This window comes from Miniopterus natalensis, chromosome 4 (assembly GCF_054644295.1).
Source record: "Miniopterus natalensis isolate mMinNat1 chromosome 4, mMinNat1.hap1, whole genome shotgun sequence".
NCBI classification, from domain to species: domain Eukaryota; kingdom Metazoa; phylum Chordata; class Mammalia; order Chiroptera; family Miniopteridae; genus Miniopterus; species Miniopterus natalensis.
The window spans coordinates 16634311-16642682 of NC_142084.1; positions in this window are offsets into that span (position 1 = coordinate 16634311).

The window sequence follows — 8372 nt, forward strand, 5'->3', positions numbered from 1 at the left end:
TTAAACAAGGGCAGCTTTTTCTTTGTTGGTGTAAGAGTTATTGAAGTGGGCCCTTTGGTTTACATTAGGCACAGCCTACCTTAAGTGCTAGCATGATATTGAACCGGGTCTCGGAAGCAGGTAAGCAGGACCTCCTCTGCTGAGGGTGTAGAGCAGTGGAAATCCACTCCTCATCCTTCTATCCACAATACCACCTAAATGATGAAACTCACTAAATATGTGGCTTGAGAGCAAAGGGGCCAGGAATTAGTAAAACATGATCTCATTGTCAGGTTATAACTATGAGCCTCTGATCTTTTGGCATATGAGCTGTCTGGCTTCATCTCCCTGAAGTCATTGGTTAAGAAACAACACCTGGCCCAGATGTGTGTGCTAACTTGTCTTATTCCAGGAAAGGGAACCTATACAGTCTCAATTTCCTTTTTTTCTTCTTCAAGTAATGCTAATAGCAAATCCTTGCATAATCTGGGGTAACACAGTTTGAAAGCCATTAAGGTGCTATTAGAACATTCTTTTATTTTTGTTTTTGGGGTTGTTTCTTTTTCCTGCTTTAAGAGTTTGGCTCAGTGGTTAGAGCATCAGACCAAGGACTGAAAGGTTGGGGGTTTGATTCCGGCCAAAGGCACGTACCTCGTGGTTGCAGGACTGATCCCCCGGCCCTGTCGGGTCTCACGTGGGAGGCAACCAATCCATGTGTCTCTCTCACATTGATGTTTCTATCTCTTTCTCCCTCTCCCTTGCACTCTCTGAAATCAATAAAAACATATTAAAAAAAAAAAAAGTAATGGAAAGAAAAAAGTGCAAAAGTAAAAGTAACATGTTGAAATGGTATTATCTTACCTTTAACCATGATCAATGGAATGCCAATTTATTGGATACAAGTATGGTAACTTGAAAATGGTAGTTATTTTTTATACTTTTGCCAAGAGTGTGGCCTAAATTCTTATTTGCACCTTTCCCTTCTCTTCTCTTTAAAAGTAATTCCCAAGTCACAACTAATATGTAGATGAGGTTAGAGATGGAGAGGAAAGTTGGACCTTTCCAAGAGTTGCTCTGTCTGGACTGGAAGGCACTGTTGAACATTGTTGCACATTTTATGATGACTCCCAAACTCCTTTGCTTGCTTACTTTAGAATATCAATATGTTGCCATTTTACTACCTGAAGCAAGACTAAATACATATATACATAAGTAGCTTTGTACCTACAACTAGATACCACTGTTCTCTGAAGCTAACTTAGGCCATTTTTACAACTGAATGTAGTAGTACTTTGCAATTAGATGATCATTTGAGTTTCTTTTTATGGTGAGTAAAATGTGTGTGTATGGGGGTAATACAAAGTAAATTTCATAATGTTTTGTGCTATAGTCTTTTTTTCTTTTAAGTATACCTTTTCTTCTTATTTACTTACTCAAAATTAATTATTAAATATAAATGCAGTGTAAATGTAATGATTAGTTTTTACTTCCTAGAGAGTAAATCAATATTTACTTGATAAGTATGTGTATAAAGGAATGTTTTTTAATTACTATTTTGAAATCCCATTAATATACATTTGCATAAACATATTATAGCTGATATTTTGATGACTTTTTTTTTTTGCCTTGAATTTCCTTTTTTTTTTAAAAAGAAATATATCTTTATTGATTTCAGAGAGAGGAAAGGAGAGGGAGAGAGGGATAGAAACATCAACGTCAAGAGAGTCAGTGATCAGCTGCAGCCCGCAACCCGGGCATGTGCCCTGACCGGGAATCAAACCCTGATCACCTGGATCCTAGGTCGATGCTCAACCGCTGAGCCATGCCCGGCTGGGCTTGAATTTCCTTTTTAAAGCAGGTATTACATGCTATATCAGGACTGGTTCTTGGGACCCACTGCTGTTTATGTCAGCCTTATTTTCTTTCTTTTTAAAAAAAATTTTTATTTTTTAATTTTAATCCTCCCCAGAGGTTATTTTTTCCATTACTTTTCAGAGATAGTGGGAGAGAGAGAGAGACGCCAATTGGTTGCTTCTGACACAAGCCCGGACCAAGGACAGGGATCGAGCCTGAAACCCACCTACGTGCCCTTGGCCAGAATCGAACCCAGGAGCCTTCAGTCCATGGGCTGACACTCTAGCCACCAAGCCAAACCGGCCAGCACACCCTTATTTATTGAATAGCATCTGTCAAATGCCCATTTGCCAGACATGGTTCCAAGTGCTTGAATAAAGCAAATTCCTGCTCTCATAGCTTGCCAGTCTAGTAAGACAAACAAACACACATGTAATATAATGCTGGGTAGTGATAAGTTCTAAAAAGAGAAACCCAGAAAGGAAGGGGGGTTTTCTGTGTGACTGCATGGGATTGTGTGTGCGCATGCCTCCCACCTGACCTTTTAAATAGTATGGTCAAGGAAGCCTCTTTGAAGAGGGGTGACATTTGAGCAGACCCAAAGTAGTCAGTCATGGGAATATCTGGGGAGACGCTTCAGGTGTTGTGAACAATTTGTAACACATAAAATCACCAAGTATAATCCAGGTAACATCCCATGTGATAACTACATATACATCTTTTTCCTTTAAGAGAAAAAAGATCTCATTAGATTTTTCTGGGTATTCATTAGATTTTCAGAAAAAAAATTTCATTTAATATCACTGTTGCTATATATTTCCCATGATTATTTCATTATTTAAATACAATAAAATGTATGGCTCTACAGACAAAGCTTCACAATAATGTATCTGAAATTCCAAAATCCAAAAAAATTTTTCTTAATTTGTTTGGTGGCAAAAACTGGAATTGACATGACTCTAAAGTCTTCATTTATTCCATTTGGTGTGACTACTGGTGTCCATTGTGGAAATACGTGTTTGGTTAAGGGCTTCTGCCCAGGATGATACATGTTAAGTAAAATGTAGACAGCATAATGTTAAATTCCTAAAATATTTTTAAAAGATTTAATTTAGAAACTCGTCTGGCCCCAAGGACTTGGGATACAATATTGCAAACCTGTATCAGATTTCTTCTTGATTCTCTAACTAAATATCACCATTGATGTTGATCTTTAGATATCTTTTATTCAAAAATGGAATGTTTATATAATGCTCTTATTATAAACGTGGTACTGTGTAAACACTATATATATTAGCTCATGAAGTCCTCACAGCAACCTTATAAGTAAGTTCTATTTTCCTCATTTTACAGATGAGAAACCTGAAGGCACAGAGAGATTAAGAAAACCTGCCAAAATCACACAGCTACCAAGTGGCAGAGCTAGGAATTGAATCTGGACAGTTTTCTTTCCTAGCTTGCACTTTGCCATTGAACTAACTCTCCCTCCCTCCCATCCCTCCACTTTGGAGAAGTTTAGAATATTAACCCTGTCTAAGAGTGTGGTTTTTACCTCTACTCTGGAATATCAGACATCAAAACTTTACATTTCTTTATAAACAAGTATCTTCCACCAATTTTTAAATCTTTATTATATTTGGTCCTGCTATAATTTGAGTCGTTTCTATTTCCAATTGACATCGGAGACTTACTTACCCTCATTCTTAGTCTGATAAATTTTCATGTTAACCTTGGCTTTCACCGGTGGTCCTTTTCCTTTCCTCTGAATATTCTTGGATAATAATGAGGCACCTCCCTTATTATTTTGGCCCTGTCAGATGTCAGATCACATGAAAGATTTGGGTCTAGTTTAGTGAGCAGTAGCATCTGCTACATAAAGCTCTGCCCCTGCTTTGAGGGCTTCCCTCACTCAATGAATCGCATAGCTTGCCTCAGATCACTTTAGTCCAGGCACATTAAATTAGCGTACTTGAGCTGGGATTGATTTTGTTTTCATGAGTTTGTCCTCAGGTAAGAGTTCTTCCAAAAGCTATTAGGAACTGAAATAATTTCTGCTCCTATTTATTTGTTTATTTATACAAACAAGGCTGACTGAGCATATATCGTGAGGTTGGGCAAAGACTCTATTATGTACAACTGCGTAACATAGGTAAGGTCAGCCTGAGCATGTGTAATATATTGAACTTTCCAAGTATCTATTCTTTTTTTTTTTTAATATATCTTTATTGATTTCAGAGAGAGGAAGGGAGAGGGAGAGAGAGAGAGAGACATCAATGATGAGAGAGTCATTGATTGGCTGCAGCCCGCAGCCCGGGCATGGGCCCTGACCGGGAATCGAACCCCTGATCTCCTGGATCCTAGGTTGATGCTCAAACACTGAGCCACGCCCGGCTAGGCCCAAGTATCTATTCTTGATTGTCCCCGAGATTCACTGTGAGACATTAAACAAATCGCTTCAGTCATTCTCTGTGAAAATTAACGTGTTATCCTTGAATACAAATATGAAGGTTCTGACACACACTTAGTAAAGCATTATTTTTTGTAATGTTGATACACTTGTTTTGAGCTAAACACAATTTCTCTGGGGTCATTCAACAGCTCATGTTTGCTAAGTTTAGGGGTACAGATCATGGTCACCACGCTGAAAATGAATTAAAACCATCAATTTTATATCATTAGCATACCATTGAATCAAATGATCCTAACAAGCCAGTTATTAAGTTGCTGAGGACGAAATTAAAAAGAGACTAAATAAATATGTACATACACTGAGACTGACTATAAAGTTCATCAGTTTATTGTATGAGAAACTGAGGGCTTTGCCAGGGCTTACCTTGAGTAACTTTCTGTCTCCATATCCTAAAGGATCAAAAAGATGAGATTTTCTCCTAAGATCGTGATTCTGGAGACACAGCTTTTCTCCACTAGTTTCTCTGCAGTATTCTACATACTCAGCATCCAGTACAAAACTTTTGAGGCACACCATTAATACTTACCAAGGTGTGCCTTGGCCAGTGTGGCTCAGTTGGTTGAGTATTGTCCCATGAACCGAGAGGTTGCCAGTTCGATCAGGGGTCAGGCTCGGGGATTCAGGCTTGATCCCCAGTAGAGGGCCTGCAGGAGGTGGCCAGAGGGTGTTTCTATTTCCCTCTCCCTTCCTCTCACTCTAAAATCAATAAAAACATACTTAAAAAATAATTACCAAGGTGTAACAAGGTCTGGGGATACAAATTTAATATTTACAATTTACCTCACCTGTATATAAACAGACTTTAATGAATTTATGTGATGAAAAACTTTTCCTAGCTCTTCTGTTTTCCCAACTTTTATTTAAGAAATCCCTCTCATGGGGTAAGTCAAGAACTGAGCTGGGAATTCCAGTCTTCTAAGTTCAAAACCCTGCTTCCAGATGTCTGTGTGACTTCGGGCAAATTACTTAACCTCTATAGGCCCCAGTTTCCTCATTTATCAAATAAGGATAGATAATACCAACTTTCACATAGGTTTACTATGAGGGTTAAATTAGTTAATTCATAAAAAGCATTTAGAAGAGGATCTGGCACGTGGCAAGCCCTCCATAAATGTCAACTCCCACCTGCTGTGGCGCTAACTTTTCCTGCCTTTGGCGCAAGGCCCAAGCCACAGTCTCTTTCTTTCTCTTTTTTCATTCAGATTTCAGGCTCCACAGCTTTGGCCTGAGATTAAAACTGTCCTTTTTCTCACTAGATTCATCAGCTGCATTGTTTTGAAAACCTCCAAGTATTCTTTTCTCAGTGTTGGGCCATTTTACTCTCTGTTGAACACCTTTCTTATTGGTTCTTTATAGTGAGTCTTCCATTTACACATTGAAAGGTTTCTCTGTGATTATTCGAGTATGAGTTCCTTGACGCTTGAGGGCAGGGACTGGGTCTTAATTATCTCTGTTTACTCCCATCCCTTTTCTCCTCCCTGCTGCAAGTCTGTGATAAAGAAAGGTTTGTTTAACAAATGAAATAATTTATTTAACCTTTGTGTCTTTTGCTCATTTTATGCTGGGTTTTCTGTTCTGAACCTCCAGTTTGCCTGAAAATTCTCTTCCCCCTTTTATCTCTGGAAATTTTAGCTTCACCTGGTGATGCTGAGATCTCATCCTGGATCATCACAATTTCTTGGCAGGTAGGAGGTTCAGTTTACTACATACTCCATTCATATGTAAGGAAAAAAAAATCCCATTTCATTCACCTGGGTTTAATTTTACTTATATTCTCTTGATTTAAGATAGACTGATTATTCTCTTTAAAATCTATTGGTAGCTTTGAGAGGGCTTCTATTTTACATAACTCTATTTTGTCTCATTCTTTATTTGAAGATAAAGCCATGCCACCCTCAGTTTCTTTAGATGCAGAATAAAAATCAGCTCTTGCTCACTTGGAGGAAGTGAGGATGAGTTACAGCAATATTTTAAAAGTTTTCTTTTTAACATATACAAAACATAAGTGTAATACATAAGCTTACTCATATAATGAAATGCCCAATTCAAGAGCTAGAACATTTCCCAGTAATTTGTATCTACTTTTGTGTTTCTCCTCTCTCTCTTCCTCCTGCCCTCAGAGGTAACCAGAATTCTACATTTTGTGTTTATCACTCCATTGATGTTTTCTTTTTTAAAATTTAGGTTTATGACAAATGTATATATGCTAAACAATATGTTGTTTAATTTGTGTGTTTTTGAACTTTATAAAAATGCTATTATCCAATATATAGTGTTTTTTATTTATTTACCCTATTAACATTATATTTCCAAGATTCATTTATGTTGTTGTATAGAAGGATTGTTCAGTTTCAATACTATATAACATTCCATTGTGTGAATATACTACAATTTATTCCCCTGTTGACACATCGTTGGGTTGTTTCTAGCCTTATAAAAATTTATAAACATTGCTGCATTAAACTTTTTTATGCCTGCCCCCTGGTCACATACGCAAGTGCTTCTCTTGGTTATATACCTAGGAGTAGGGTTGCTAGTTTGTGGAGTTTGCAAATATTCAGTTTTGTGAGATAATGAATGCCAAATCTTTTCTCACTTTCCCACCGTTTCTAAGAATTCTACTTATTCCTCAATATTTGGTATTTTTACACTTAATTTTTGCGAGTCTAGTGGGGATAAAAGGTATATATCTTTTTATTTTTTTATTTTTATGGGATGAAAGAGTCATCTTTACCTAAAGCCTTTTAAACTTCTTCTTCCTTTCTATATTAAGAGTTTGCAGCCTGATTTGACATTACTGTGCTTGGGATTCCATTGAGAGAAAGCCATTTATTTGTGTGATAGTTTCTGTTAAGGGTATAGAAGTTGAGATGGGGTGGAGGCTGCTAACTGGGTTGTTTAAATGTTGCTTTTAAGTTGATCTTACATAAATACCAAACTATTCACGGTCTAAAATTTCTTGTTAATACTCTACAGAAATGGAAATGTGTTAAATTATATTCTTTGCTATTGGCCCATCACAAATTAATCTGGTCTTGAGTTTATACCTATCTGTAAAATGATTTTAAATAAAGTCTTCTTCAATTTGTTGATCTGGAATATTTCCGCTGAATCAAGTTTAGTAAAGCTATCTTTATATATCTCCTTGTATTTTAATTGTACCAAAGAGATTCAACTTACCCTCTTTCGACATGGTTATGTGATCCGACACAAATTAGTCTTTCAAAGAAATTTCATAACTCCAAATGTTCATCTTACTACTATTATCCACTGAATTGACACGCACATTAACCAGGAAAATAAGCCCAAACAGATGGTACCGCTACATTGTGCCCTAAAATGTGTTTTTTTTTAAAATTAAAAATCCATTTTGTATATAACAGTTTTCGTCAATAACTAAAAACACATGGTGATGGAAAAGAGAATCCAAGATAAATGGCAATATATGTATATTTTAAAGAAAAACTTTAATAGTGCCTTGTGTTTATTGTCTTTAAAAAACAAATACCAGTACATCATTTGTCTATTTCTTCTTGCCTTTGAATGAAAGATTTTTGAAGGAAGGGGCCGGGCATTTGTTTTATGTTTCTTTATTATATTGTTAAATATAGTGTCCTTTCCCAAAGGGAAATTCAGAGAATATGAATTGAGTGCAAAAGTCCCCTCTTTACCATCAATATTTGTCAACTGACAAAATGACCCAGTGAATATTTATGACCAAACCATAAAAAAGCTGCAGTTTACTTGCTTCTATATGGTCTGTAGCTATTATTGGAAATAATCATTCACCAGGGTAAATACATGTATACCAGGTGAGTGTTTTTCAACTTCACTTATATAGCTAAAACTGTGTTGAGTAAGATTGCTATCAGTGTTTGGTTTCTTTCTATGTTTTCTTTTCAAGCCAAGTGCTAACCCTCATTTCCTCATTCCCATAATGCCAGATATTCACCATACTGATCAAGGAGCTGCTGAAGGAAGACTGACTCCTGCCCAGCTCCCTTCAAGTGGGGGCTTTTCCTTTCTCTCATGCAGGGTAAGTGAGCTTTTTGTTTGCTTGCTTTTGTTA